Source organism: Acipenser ruthenus, chromosome 3 (genome assembly GCF_902713425.1).
Source record: "Acipenser ruthenus chromosome 3, fAciRut3.2 maternal haplotype, whole genome shotgun sequence".
Taxonomy (NCBI): Eukaryota; Metazoa; Chordata; class Actinopteri; order Acipenseriformes; family Acipenseridae; genus Acipenser; species Acipenser ruthenus.
The window spans coordinates 7,493,827-7,509,283 of NC_081191.1; the positions used below are offsets into that span (position 1 = coordinate 7,493,827).

The 15,457-nt window shown below is 39.4% G+C and overlaps 1 long non-coding RNA gene across 1 annotated transcript; it reads left to right on the forward strand.

The window, feature by feature from the left end:
* Positions 1–309: 309 nt before the first annotated feature.
* LOC117394262 (uncharacterized) lies at positions 310–15,244 on the forward strand. Its single transcript, XR_004543354.3, has 3 exons — positions 310–539; positions 12,252–12,300; positions 15,025–15,244. It is a non-coding gene; the product is annotated as an uncharacterized LOC117394262 (long non-coding RNA).
* Positions 15,245–15,457: the final 213 nt, after the last annotated feature.

The following is a 15,457-nucleotide window of genomic DNA, read 5'->3' on the forward strand; positions in this document are numbered from 1 at the left end:
CAGCGTCCTGCACCAAGATCAAGGTGAAGTTTCTCATATTGTTATGTGAAGATACATCGCTAAACTGGGTGAATCTTGTTATTTACCTGAACATTAAGACCGATATCTCCTTATTTTTTGCACCCACTCTTTTCTCATCTTTGATTTTTTTTCCCTCGCTCACACCAAGAATCAAACACACAGCTCCACCGCAGTTTGACTCTAGCGGCTGCACAGCAAGCTTCGTTTTGACTGAGTCTGACCTGCGGGCCACTACTTGCTTTACTCTGTCAAGCCAGCAGATAGCGCTACAGTTTCCTTTTAATCTTAGCTTGCTGTCGTAAGAGTCTTTGTTTACGGCAAGTCGCCGTGTTACCAGTGTTTGGTGTGTGCCTGTAGATAGCAACGGTGTCTCATCTTGTTAATTAAATATTTATATTTTTAATAAAATATGAGCATGCCAAAACTCAGCAAGGAGACCAAGCAGCGGCTGCAGCAAGTTTTCCAATGTGGACAGTTCGCCATACGATGGGGATTCATCCCTACTATTCTATACCTGGGTTAGTAAGCACGTTGCTTGTCGTCCACGTTATATACATTTCTTTATATACATATACATCATATAAACGTCTAAAAATGTAGAAAGATTGAGGTTGTCGGCTTGTTAAAAAAAAAAAAAAAAGAAAAAAAGACTAACCAAAATTTGGGTTTTTTGGGGGTCTGTTTGCTTTAGCAGCTTTATTCGGTTCATGCGTTTCAAATTGAATGTAGCAACATAAAACAATAAGGAGGATTTATGCATAGAAATGGTTGGTCTTTTATTACGTGTAGAATTTACAAAGCCGAGCCTTTGTTTTTGAGTATCTCAAGCTTGTTAGGCCAGTAGAGGTCATCACAGCATAGGTCGTTTACTGTATCAGGGGGTGGGCCACCCCGTAACTGATTTTTAAAAAGTCCCCTTTTCTGATTGCCTGAAGCAGCAATTATTAAATATTTCACTGTGAAGATTTAAGGATTATTATTTGTCAGATTACACAAAAGCGATCCTCCCTGTATTTGAATCTCCACATACCTCATTGTATCATTGTCTAGCTTTCCAAATAAGAATGTACACATGCAGTATTACCCCTATGTTAATACAGATCCCTCGTAAAATGTTGTCTTGTTATACATGTATCTTGTATGTTAGTGAAAACTGACTTTTATGCACATTGGTTAATGTTGCAAACAAAGGGACTTAATGCCTTGAACCTAATCAACCCTTTCCTCCTTGCAATATGCTTGTACTGTTGTACTTGCTTCGATGTGAATGATGTTCTGGAACCTGTCGGTCATAAGACCTTTTTGTTGTTAATAAGATATTGTACCTTCTTAGGCGGAATACACCTTCTATTGCTGATAGAAAAGCGCCTGTGGATAGGATGTGGTGTACCATATAATGGTGTGGGACTGGTGCTTTGATTAACACACTGCAAAAAATAAGGGACTGATTTGTGAGGGAAGTGAAGACACAGGCTGCATAAAGCGACATATGGTCAGTATAAAATTAAAGAGCAAATCTGTGGGAATAAAATGGATAGTATATTTTAACCGGCTGGAGTGTTTAGTGGGGGAGGCAGGCATTTAGACTGCAGTTTAATGAAAGAAAAGGCCTTGAGAAAGCACTACTGGACAAGCATGGTGACCTTGCATTGGAGACAAAATAAAAAGCTATCTGGCAGTGACAAAGTAAAATGCAAGAACTGAAGTAAGACATGGTCTGTGAGGCTGTGGAAATAAACAGGAGGAAAGTGATTCCAAACTACAACATTCTCCTCTAGTTCCTTCCCCATTCACAAACCCTCTCTGAAGCTGCCATTTAGTGGATTAAACTAATAGGGTGGGAATTTCAAATAGTTTCCTATTTGAATACACAGGGTCCAAAATGTTTGTATATTAAAGTGACGTTGTTTATTCAATAACCTGTAAATAATTCAAAACAAGGAACATACCTGGTTGTCTCTTAGTGGTCAGTGCAAATGTTGACATTACTCCACCATTCACAGAAAGTCAACAGTACATGTTTTACATTGAATTGCAGTCCAGTTAAAAAATTACTCCTTTCCAAGTATCTTCTTAAGTACCTTTCACGCCGGCACTCCTACCCAGGTCCTGACCTGCTTTCTGGTTACCAGGTCACAGTCCCTCATCGTGTGAAACCACGTACCTGGGTCGCATCCGGGTTGACCTGGTTCCCAGCGACCCACCTCAGGATGTGGGTCGACATGCTTTGACCCGGGTTGAGCGAGACAAAATGCATGACGGCCGTTCGGAAGCTGATGAAAAAACAAATAGCCAGCCCTGCGTTTCACTTCCGCAAAGAACGTTTGTGTTTATTCTGTTTAGCCATATTGTTGTTGCTTGAGCATGCCAGTGTGAAAGGGGCATTAGTCACTACGTTGTTCTGCTTAGCATTTAGTATGCCTTTATATTCATCATTGAGTTAAATTACCTTTCTAATTTCCATGTTTGCCCATGCTATGTACATTTATTTAATTTCAGTTTACACATATAAAGGTCGCCAGTGCCACACTCCAGGAAGTGGTTTCACGACTGCCTAGCAACAGCGCAGAAGCTGCTGTGTGGAGTCGTTACATACGAGGCGACGTTTTAGACAAAAGTGTGTCAGATACGGCGAGTGAAGGGTCATGCTACTGTGGGAACAGGTTTCAGTGCTCAAGAAATCAGGTTTTGGCGCAAAGGGTTGTGGGAGAAATGTTTGAGTCAATGGAGTTATCGTATTTTGCTGATTTTTGCTACATTTATATATAAAAAAAATGCATCAAACTTTTGAAGACTATTTCACTTTTGCTCAAGGTCTCAAAGAAAACTGCAACATTTACAAATTATGACAGTATGTAATTATTATGAAAAATGCTATTTTCTGAGCACAGTCTGGTACTGTGACGCATGCCAGAAATAAGAGTAAAAGCACAGACTATCAGCATAGCATTCAGAAGGGTAAAGCTCAGAAGACTCTTGAAGCTATATCAAAGATGTTATGTTTATATATTTGGTTATGTTTTTTTTTTATTATTAATTTGTAAAATAAACATTTTAACAGTTTTTCAAGAATACAATTTGTAATGTTATGTATTCCCAAAAGTTACCAATGCTACCCAAATGTTACATAGTTAAGTGCTGTTAATCTGTACTTCTCATATTTTTTCATAATTATATACTATTTGTCAATGTTGACGTTTTCCTCAAGAGACCTTGGGCAAAAGGGAAAGTATACAATTATGCAAAATTCTATTTTCTGAGCACAGTTGTGCAGAAGTACAGATTAACAGCATTTAAATATGTATCATTTGGGTAACATTGGTAACTTTGGAAATACATAACATAAAAAATATTAACAATACACATAACACTATATATCCCTGTGACAGGGTAGCATCACTAGCAAGGCTGTTTCAGTCAGGGAGATTTAAGCACTAGTGTGCATGTTTATTACAAAAACTAGAGAAACAAACAAAGCACATTCACAAACAAAACAGCGCAGTGTACATACACCCTTCACATCCAAAACACCACCACTAACCTTATCACTAGGGCTGTCAGTTAAGCCACAAAATAGCAATCGATTAATTGGGCATACAAAATCGAATCGTTCGAATAAATATTGATGATTGTACCGCCCACATACAATTTCGCTCCATTCCTCTCCCCCTACATGATAATTTTAATATCATTGCAGTAAAGTAAAAGCTTGTGAATGCGAGGGGTTATTACGCCTTGGTAGGGTCAGGAGAAAAAAAAAAACACAACAACATTTGCAACAAGCCTAAAGCAAGTTTAACCCTAAAATGAGTTATTTCAGATTGGGAAAAGGGGAAGATAATTGTAAAAAGTATGTATAGACAATGCAACAGACATAGAAAGTTTTATCTAGGGGGTGCTAAGATTTTAAAATAGATTTTTGCACGCATAACCTTTTGTGGGGTTGTTGGATTACATTGCCAAGTTTATAGATGACAGCATTGCCTGTTTCAATGATTCAAAACATATTTTACAATGTCAACCTTTAGTTGGACAAAAAATAAACAACTGTAATTATGTAGCATACACTTTAAGGGATTGTCTTCTACATGACTGATTTATTAATTTGTTATACTGTATGCCACAATTTCATTATGATGATATGTCAGACCTGTATTAGGCCATTGAAGGTTGTTGAAGAACTGGCAGCTGTTCTGAGTAAACATTATACAAGCATTAAAAATAATGTAAAAAAAAAAAAAAAAGTTTGTGCTGTCATGAAGTTACTTAAGGTCACTTACAAAGGAAACAAAAATCTATTCTTAGCAAGCCCCATATTTCGCAGTATGGACAAAAAGTTACACCGAAACTGATCTGCAAAATAAATGAGGAAGTGGTGAATTTCATCACTTATTACACTCCCAAATATTCACGTCATTCCTTTGGAAAATACATGCAGACTCATAGCTTTAATAAAAAAAAAACTATACGGAAAAATAGTTAACTGCCCATGCTGCAGCAACAGTTTGCAACATCAGGAAATCCCACTTTCAATTGGCTAAAAGTTGCTGCTATTGAGTCAATTTCTTGTATGATAAAGTTGGCTGTAATTATTTAGCATTGGAAAAGGGTCCCCCTAATTATCTTCTGTCAAGACAATTAAATAATTTTCCATTTCTATTTACATTCCACTACTACCTCTTATGCAGTACAGTGGGTATTATTACTGTGTGCCGCAGGCAAAATTTGTGTTCATGTTATGAATTGGAAAGTTTAGCTTAACATTTTAATACATTTTAAATGTGTTTCTTTAGAAAAATATGTACATATTAAATGAGTGCAGATACAAATGAAGCTGTGCCTGACTCAAGCCAATGTCATTGGGGTTGATTTTATCAAATTATACATTATGATGGCGAGTAGTGTTGTAAATCGATCCCTGACATTGACGTTGATTATCGTGCAAATTGTAATGACGATTATCGATCATTATCGAGTTAAAATGCTTTAATTTAAAAAAAAAAAAAAAATCCCTCACAGTACCAGTTTAAAGTAACAATAAGCCCTCTTTTTATAGAGCATGGTATAAAAAACTCATTCAAACAAATCCTGATGTTTTACGACACGTTTGATAAATACATTAGCATTTAATATAGCACTCTCCAATTTTCATATTCCTGCTGGCACTAGCCTTTGCCTTGTTTTGTGTAAAATCTGACATATTTGCAGTTTAAACATAACGGTAAATTATGAAAAACACTGTCCACAGTCAACTCCACTGTCCAAAGGAGAAAAAAACAAGGTTAAGAACTACATTAATATTATGGCCTATTCACATGAAAATAATTTGATCTCATTTTTTATTTTTATTTTTTTAAATATGTTACAGTTTATGAATTACGTGGCCCAGCTTCTGCTATCGAAAGCAGTGTGCCGCGGCTGCAGAGGTGCATTTCAATTTTTACTGTCATATTTTAATCAAAGCTTTGCATGACTTTGCATAGCGACTTAGATTTGCATTATCTTCAGTGAATACAACTATATAATTTTTCCAAATAGTACATTAGAGGTAGCCTACCCTTTCCTGCAATGGAACTTTTGACAGCTCCGGTTGATCATTTTATTTTGCATCTCCGTACTTGAATATGTATAATATCTCTTTCATACATGTATGTGGATTTATTATTAATTGAGTTACTGCCCACATCGCAACCAAGATATGTAGAATATCTCTTTCATACATGTGTAGGCTTAATCAATCTACATACCACGTCGCAACCAAAAACGTGTCACATACTGGAGTGCTCAGAGAAGCGTTTCGCACACGTGGATTCGCTTACACGTATACAGTACATTACTAAGGCCCTACCTATTTCATGGCCATGAAAAATGTGACAGACCGTGAAATTCATTTTTACCCTGCACTTAAATCCAGTTAAGTTATGTGTATTGGTCCAGGATCCTGATGTGAGTATGAGCTTGTTTCAATTTCAAAAAGAAAACTGGACAGGATTTATTGCTTGACACTTAACAGCAGCCAATAACCACTCTGGGCTCTCCTCACTGATTGGTAGATATGAGCATCCAGGGCAGGTTTAGTATCCTAGGAGATATTGATATTGTTAAGCGAGTGAACGTTTTGGGAGTGTCCAAAATGGATTTTAAAAATCTACAATAATTACTGCAGCGGATCGTTTACAATAATTTTTCATTCTACTGGTGGCAAACTATTTTGCACAACCTGCAATGTTTCATTGGATCACATATGTGGAGCTGTGATCCAGCAGCATTTAGACTCGGACAGCAATCAAAAACGAAAAAGATTGCAGATCGTGCATTGCTTCAAAACGAAAAGGTAAAAAAAAAAAACGTTTTGAAACAGCAGCACGCGACAGTGTAGTAATGTTTAATATTATTAGTTTCGCACAAGACAGACGGCTACAGTTGGGACTGATTTAAAACAAAATAATATGTATAAAATACATTAACAAAGCAGGTTACTCTTGATCTCTGCATCATCACCCTGTATTTGTTCACAGACGCATATTCTCGGTAACTTTTAGAAGCAACAGATTATGTTCTTGTCAGTAAGTTAATATATACAAGACACGTTTTTAATTTCATGGAATATTCGATTTCATTAAAATATTATCGATTTGTTATCATGAGGTCCCAATCGATAAATAATTTGATTATTATCGTTAGCATTACAGGCTTAATGGCGAGCTTACAAAAGTTCCACGCCTGCACATCATGCAGCAGGAAGATTCCTCCAGAGAACAGGCATCCTCTCTGTGTCCGGTGCCTGGGCTTACAGCATGCCTCCTCTGCCTTGGGAGATGCCTCCTTTTGTGAGATCTTTGCAGCGTTCCAACATCGACAGAACAGGTCCTGGGCCGGAGCCTGGCAAGCCTGCGAGTAGCCCGCAGACATCTTTGGCTGTCACAGATGAGGGTCCCTCACGTGGACAAATCGGCCTTGCTAGACACGCCAATATCTCCCGGCCATAGCATCGGGCCAGCGGTGGAAGAAATACTGCAACGCTTCCACCGATAATGTGAAGCGTCACTGCAGGTAGCCTCGATGCTCCCTTCCTGTGCTTTGGCATGGGACAGAGTGAGATGCTGGCGTCCACCTGTGGCACGCATGGTGACTCGGACAGTCCCGGTTCCTACCGCCCCGCTTGGTGACCTGAGGCATCGCCTTCAGGTCGGCAGAGGAGTCCGCGGGTCCTGGTCGGGCCGCCGGACGCTCTCCAGCATTTACTCCTGGTGCTCCAAGGGAGACGTGTCGGTAGTGGCGTATGTCAATCGCCAGGGAGGACTGGTCTCTGGGATTACATCACATAGCCTTTCGGCTTTTGACTTTGGCTTGACGGAACCTGCTATCCCTCCGGGCAGTTCATCTGCCCGGAGTGGTGAATTGGGCGGCGGACCTCCTCTCGAGGGAAGGTCCCCACCTGTCAGAATGGCGACTTCACCCTCGGGTAGTGCAACGCATTTTGGAATGTTTTGGGAAGGCCAGAGTAGATCTCTTCGCCACGGCAGAGACTACTCCTTGCCCCTTATGGTTCTCCCACCACCACTACGGTAGTCCACTAGGAGTCGACGCCCTAGCCCACGAGTTGTCCAGGACGCTCTTGTACGCATTCCCGCCAATACCATTGCTCCCGGCCTTCCTAAAGAAGGCCCCCAGATGGCTCGGGAGAATCTGGTTTTCGACTCTCTGCCAACTACTACAAGGCCAGCCCAGGGAGATTCCACTACGTCTCGATCTCATCAGGCGAGAGGCACTCACTGGCACCCAGAACCAGGCAGACTCCAGTTATGGGTCTGGCCCCTGAACGGGACCATCTGCCTGCCTTTGGGCTCTCGGACACGGTCGTAAGTACACTACAGAACACTAGGACCTCCGCCACAAGGTCGTTGTACGTGGCGGTATTTTCAAAAGTGGTGTCTGACCAGAGGTCATGACCCTATCTCTTGCCCTATGGCAACTATCCTGCAATACCTACAAGAACTGCTGGAATCGTGAAAATCCCCTTCTATGTTAAAAGTGTACCTGGCAGCCATATCTGCATGCCATGTCCCTATTGTCTCGGTGTCTCCAGGAGCCCATTTCCTGGCGACTCGTGAAGACAGCCTTTCTATTAGCCATCACCTCTGCCAAGCGGGTCAGTGAGCTACAGGCTCTGTTGGTGCATAGCTCCTGTATGTGCATCTTGGATGATGGAAACGGTATCGTTACACACAAACCCCACTTTCCTCCCTAAGATGGTTTCGGCTTTCCACTTCAAATCAATCGTTGGAACTAGAGGCTCGCCCCCCCCCCCCCCCCCCCCCCCTTTGTTTTGGAGGAGGATCACAGACTGAACTCCCTCAGTTGCTTTGTTGACAGGACGAGAGCTCTGCGTCAGTCTGACCAGCTCTTCGTCTGTTATGGTGAAAGGACCCTAGGTTTCGACTGCATATACTAATGCCGGCCTACTCCCATCTAGGCGGGTAGCGACGCATTGTACCAGAGGAGTGGCTACATCATGGGCCCTTTTTAGAGGAGCCTCATTGTCTGACATTCATACTGCGGCTAGCTGGGCTACTCCTCATACTTTTCACCAGGTTCTACCGACTTAATGTGGTAGATCCCTCTGTGCCTTTATTAGGCACAAGGGTCCTTGAGGTTGCACGCTCGCACCGCTAACCGTGGTTTTGCGGTCTCGAGACGTCCCTAGTCTGCTGTCTTCGCTCATGCACCATTGCAACGGCTTTGGTATACTTTTCCCAAAAGTATTGTTGGTGGTCGTCTTCGAATTGCAAGGGAACTTTGGGTTACAGGTGTAACCCAGGTTCCCTGAAAGAGAAGACGATCACCAACCTGCGAGATCGCATCGGTCGCCTTCGTAGGTTCGATGCAAAAGAGGAAATGAGCTCTATGGAGAGACTATTTGTTCCCTTGGAAGGCGGGACCTAGGCCGTCACTCTCTGGAGGGGCCTATTGTCAGCTTTGATATAAAATGCTTAGTGAATACCTGACCTGTGACAGACATATCCCAAAAGTATTGTTGGTGGTCGTCTTCTCTTTCAGGGAAACAGAGTTACATCCGTAACCTAACGTTATCCTTTTATGGTAGTGCACCAATTAATCCTAGCTCTTATTTTGGTGTTTTGGACCACCAGAAAATTTCCAGAACAGAAGCCCTGAACACAGCCATCATATATGAATGACTTTCAGTCCTTTATGAGACTGTTATCCAGCTTGTTCTACTCTTCTAAAAGTAATAGCTTCACTCCTTTAACACTATAGGTTTGTAAAGGGTCTCGGAAAAACAACTGTAGTGCAGTCAATGAAATATAACTCTAACTTGGGTATGCCCCATATTGTTTGTTAATCAGTTACAGTATAATAAGGTCTGTCTTTTTGAAAAAAGCCACTCGGGAATGCCACTGGATTGCATAACCCCCTGTTTGAGGTTATCCTGGGATTACCCCTGAAAATAGGGGGTTGGTGCAATTCAGGGTGATTCCACTGTGCTGTATATTTTCCCTGCAAGGAATAGTGATCCGGTGGATCGTATAGACTTAACAGCGGAGTTTCACCGATCCCTTCAAAACCTCAGTGTATTCAATGGATTTAACTGTGTCATCCACCATTATACCTTTGGGTATTATAATCTTCTCATCAAAATATGCATTATGAGTTATGATACATGGGTCAGGCACTTTGTTTCCAAAACTCAGTTGTCAAGTTGTGATTCATAGATTGCAAGATGAGTCATATTAGTTTTGCTTTGTAATCCTGGCAAACTCATTATTAGTCTGTAATATATACAAATAAATACATGGATGAAGACCTATATTTGCATCCTGAGACATTCAAAAAAAGGCATAATACAGTAGTGACAGTGATAATTCCTCAAGAGGAAAATATACTTGAACTTTGACCTATTTGACTCCTCGAGACTATCACTTTCAATTCAAACACAAAATGTTTTGTTTTCAAATTATGTAAAGCTGGTACATTCGTGTCTCGGAGAATCTGGAGAGGAATGGGAAATTAAAGCAAGGTAAAGGCAATCGTCCAAATAAAGCAGAAGCACTATCGGGTAACGACATAGAACGTCTTTTATAGCACTGAAACACTACGTTTAAAAAGAACAACAAAAAAAAAAAAAAACTGTACTGCTGAACCTCGTCTTCTTTAATATTAGCATCACAAGGGTATCTGTGTATTATAAAAAATAACAGATGGGCCTTTTCAGTGAGTTACAGGAAAATAATTCCATCTCTGGTTTCTGTGACAGTTTAGTGTCTGCTAGTGGTAGGATAATGCAGGTTTATCATTTCCTGTAAATTGTTTGCAATGGAGACGCAGTGGGAGACACTCATTCATTCTTCATACTTTAATTCCCTCCCAGAGTTGGCAATGATTCAAGAATTCTAGTCATTGCAGTCCAACCTAGCTACAGTACAGTGCACTGCACTGTAGACTGGTGCCATTCACACAAGTTTGTTTTTCCTCTGATCTAAATTAATTTCTCTCATTAATTAGTTTATGTAGTGTTTTTACCATGGTTGTAAAGGTCTACAAGGGCTTGACAGAAACACAAATAGAAACATCTGAGATGTGTGTGCACACACTGGCGGTCATGGCTAGTTTATCATGTAAACAAAATAATTCCTGAAATGAAGATAAGCACCCCTGTGCAAGTTTCAGTTCATAGAGCTGGCAGTTAGCACAGTCTTCCTATATGAAAATGTAAAAGGTTCTAACTAACACAAGGAAAGTTGTGTTTCATTGCATATGGCTTAAGCTTGGGTTTTGTTACCACGAATCACACTGCTTTTGAGTAAAAATGTGCCTCTAGCTTTTTACTTAATATTTTGTCAGTATTATTTGCACTTATATAGTCCCTTTAGAATGCCAGTTAGCTTTAGTTTTAATGATATATTCAGGTACGTAAGTTTGCTTTTATTAGCTCCTGTATATACCAGGTGATGTGGTTTTATGTGGACGAGGTGCCAGCATGTAATTTGTATGTGTGCCACATTTCTATGTACGCTGTATCTGAAGAGCTGCTTATTTCACTGTGATGAACTTTAGCACATTCTTTAGCACGTGTTTGCAGTTGGCTTGTCTTTATGTACATACAGAGGATGTAGGTGATAGGGATGTATGGTGTGGAGTTGCAGTTGGCTTGTCTTTATGTACATACAGAGGATGTAGGTGATAGGGATGTATGGTGTGGAGTTGCAGTTGGCTTGTCTTTATGAACATACAGAGGATGTAGGTGATAGGGATGTATGGTATGGAGTCGCAGTTGGCTTGTCTTTATGAACATACAGAGGATGTAGGTGATAGGGATGTATGGTATGGAGTCGCAGTTGGCTTGTCTTTTTGTACATACAGAGGATGTAGGTGATAGGGATGTATGGTATGGAGTCGCAGTTGGCTTGTCTTTTTGTACATACAGAGGATGTAGGTGATAGGGATGTATGGTATGGAGTTGCAGTTGGCTTGTCTTTTTGTACATACAGAGGATGTAGGTGATAGGGATGTATGGTGTGGAGTTGCAGTTGGCTTGTCTTTTTGTACATACAGAGGATGTAGGTGATAGGGATGTATGGTATGGAGTCGCAGTTGGCTTGTCTTTTTGTACATACAGAGGATGTAGGTGATAGGGATGTATGGTATGGAGTTGCAGTTGGCTTGTCTTTTTGTACATACAGAGGATGTAGGTGATAGGGATGTATGGTGTGGAGTTGCAGTTGGCTTGTCTATGTACATACAGAGGATGTAGGTGATAGGGATGTATGGTATGGAGTCGCAGTTGGCTTGTCTTTATGTACATACAGAGGATGTAGGTGATAGGGATGTATGGTATGGAGTTGCAGTTGGCTTGTCTTTATGTACATACAGAGGATGTAGGTGATAGGGATGTATGGTATGGAGTTGCAGTTGGCTTGTCTATGTACATACAGAGGATGTAGGTGATAGGGATGTATGGTGTGGAGTTGCAGTTGGCTTGTCTTTATGTACATACAGAGGATGTAGGTGATAGGGATGTATGGTATGGAGTTGCAGTTGGCTTGTCTTTATGTACATACAGAGGATGTAGGTGATAGGGATGTATGGTGTGGAGTTGCAGTTGGCTTGTCTTTATGTACATACAGAGGATGTAGATAATCTACTTTTTCATAATAGTGATCGCACTAATTTTGTATTTATTGCATTTTTGTATTTTGCATTTATTGCAGGTTTTAAGAGAGGTGCTGATCCTGGGTTGCCAGAGCCTACTGTTTTAAGGTAATATTTATTGCATCTATCATACAACAGGCATTATTTAATGCATTGCCTAATTGGCTTGCTGGTTCAGCATTTAGTAAATAACTAGTTGACATAGTTTCTATCTGAGAGAGCAAAACACTAAAAGTATATCGGTCCCTAAATATATATATATAAGTGTGTTATACAATCACAAAAGCACTGAAATACACAGTTACTGTAAAGTGTGCCTCTGGAATTACTGGAATTACTTTACTGACACCATGGGAGTGACATTTTTCCAGAAATAAAGGGCGTTAAACTTTTCACCCTTGTAAATTCCTAAACCATTAACCTGTCAAACATTATTTCTTGAACATTTTACAAGGTCACAAATATATTTTCCATCCTTCATCCACACAGATAGTGATGAAAAATTCCTGAAGATTCCAAAAGCATGGTGCTGCTCAATTGCACTGTTTGTTTAATTATAACTGAGAGGTGTAATGCCTAATGAAGCAGAGCACAGTTTGTGTTGGAGTTCAGAAGAATGGTGGCCTGAAAGTTGGACACCAGACAAAACATGAATCAATAAATAAATACATATGTATTGCTTGTCATGACGCACGTGCATCAACATATGAAATGAACTGAATAAGTAGAAGCAAAACAATAAGCAAGTGTATGTTAATAAACTATAAAGTAACAGACAAACAAACGTTAATAAAAATAAAGCAAAACAGCTATGTACTATGAAATTAGCTGGCGGGTGTGTTTCAGTCTATCACAATGGCAGAGGCAAAAATAATGGGAGTTACTTTAGGGGTAACAATGTTAATAAACTAACTGTCAAACTAAATTAACACAGCACCCCTACACACGTTACAAAATGCAGAAGTGCTAAACAAAACATGCACATTATTTAACAGAATGGTGAAGCAACTCACCAGAACAGGGCAGCAGTGTGGAGTAGTGGTTAGGGCTCTGGACTCTTGACCGGAGGGTTGTGGGTTCAGTCCCAGTTGGGGGACAGTGTTGCTGTACCCTTGAGGAAGGTACTTTACCTAGATTGCTCCAACTGTATAAATGGGTAATTTATATGTAAAAAATAATGTAATTGTATGTAAAAAATAATGTGATATCTTGTAACAGCTGTAAGTTGCCCTGGATAAAGGTGTTTGCTAAGAAATAAATAATAATAAAAATAATAATAATAATAATAACAGGAAACTCCAAATTGCTCGCCGACTTGTATCTGATTTCGGGTTTTTTTTTCTAGAGCTCGAACAGTTTCCAACTTTATGTAGCAAGTGAAACAGCAACGCATTTTGCCGTTTGTTTTGTAGCAATGAGGTGCACTTGTGGAAATCAGAATATAAAACAATTTAATGATGTGATGGTGGTTCTGGAAAGGTTTAATAAACCAATCGCTGTCCCTCAAGACACTCTCGCGATGACAAGTCGATTTTTTTATACAAAACAGTACAGTATCCATGGTGAACGAATTGATATCAGTGCCAAGAAGGTGTTCTTTTAAGTGAAGTTCCTGTTCCTTTAGCCGGAGCATTTACAATGAGAAAAAGTGTTCTCTTAGGAGCTGTTCTATAATTAATTGTTACTACAGTACACCCTCGCTATAACACCCTTCATTATAACGAACCTTCAGCGATAACAAACTTGGCCCCTGGACCCCAAATAAAAATTAAAAAATCATATTAACACACACTCTCAACATCCTGGTCTGTACGCACAGGATGCCACCGCCACAGTGAAGTAATCTCCTTTGTCAATAAAAAAACGTGCACTGTGAAACGAAAATAATTTTATGTTGCAACAAAGCTGGAAACTATATTGATCGTTTAAAAAAAAGGAGTAACGCAGGCATGTCTCTGTTGTGAATATAGGTAGTCAAAAAACGTTGTTTTTTTTGGCTTGTTAAGCAACCATGTGGCAAAGCAAAATTGATTAAAGAAAAAAAACTAGGATCAGATTAACTTTTCATGTTGGGTTGATTTGGAATAAAAGATCAGTTTGGGTGTATTGCATGTTGGATTAAAATTTGGTGCACTTTGAAACGATTTGTGTCAGATTGATTTTGAATAAATGTTCAGCTTCACTTCGGGATTTGTGCTTTCTGTACTGTGTTTTAATCTTTAACGAACAGGATAAAGCAAAGGCAGAATACTGCATAAATGAGAGGAACAGGTACTTGTAATTCTACTTGTATTCACAAACTCATCTCATTAACTTACTCCAACAAGTTTATTCTTCATTTTGATTGTCCTTTCGCTATAACAAACCCCTCGATATAACAAACAAAAGGCTTGGACCCCAACAGGTGTGCTGTATTATCAAAATATATATTATTATTATTATTATTGGGCAGGATTAAAAGGGTGTTTTGACAATTTCCCTCAAGGTATACTTTATTCACACAAAAAGTTGAAAATACATCAGTAGCATCATTTGGGAAGACATATTAATATAATTGTGGCGCTCAAGTGTGTTGCTGAGTAAACATTAGTAATTGTAATAATGCTTGGGCCTAATGGGAAAGGAAATGCTCTGTAGAACTATGTGTACCACTGAAATGACATTTCTTCAGGAATTTGCTCATGTCTGAGATGTTTCATTTGTTTAAATTAAGGTTACAATATTTTATAAGAAAACAGTCCTTTTATTGTCAGTACTAAGGTTCTTTTTCTGTTCCGTTTTCTCTTTTATTGTTGTCAATTCATTATTAATTGGCTTGTGTTTGTTTTTCAGTTTGCTTTGGGGTTGAGATAGTTGGAGACCAAAGTATCTGTTGTCTGCTTAAGGAAGAGACTTGATGGAAAATCTTATTCAATTCTGTCCATTGGGATCCTCTACAAACTGATTGGCTTCACTGCAGCACTTGTTTACATGTAACCATTAGATTTTCTAAGGGAATTTCTACGACTGTGATTATCTGTTGCATTAAATGCAGTAAACCCTTTACATAAGAGCAAGTTGTGAGGATTTCTTTTTATATATACTGTAAAAAAAAAAAACAATTTTGAATTTTGTCTTTTTTTTATTTTATTTATTTTCCATTCTAATTTAAGAGGAAGTAGATGGTGTGTAGTACAGGATGTTGTAAAGTGATGCCTAGTACACTTTACCCAGTACACCTACTGTACTGTGCAAAAGTTTTAGGCAGGTGTGAAAAAATGCTGTA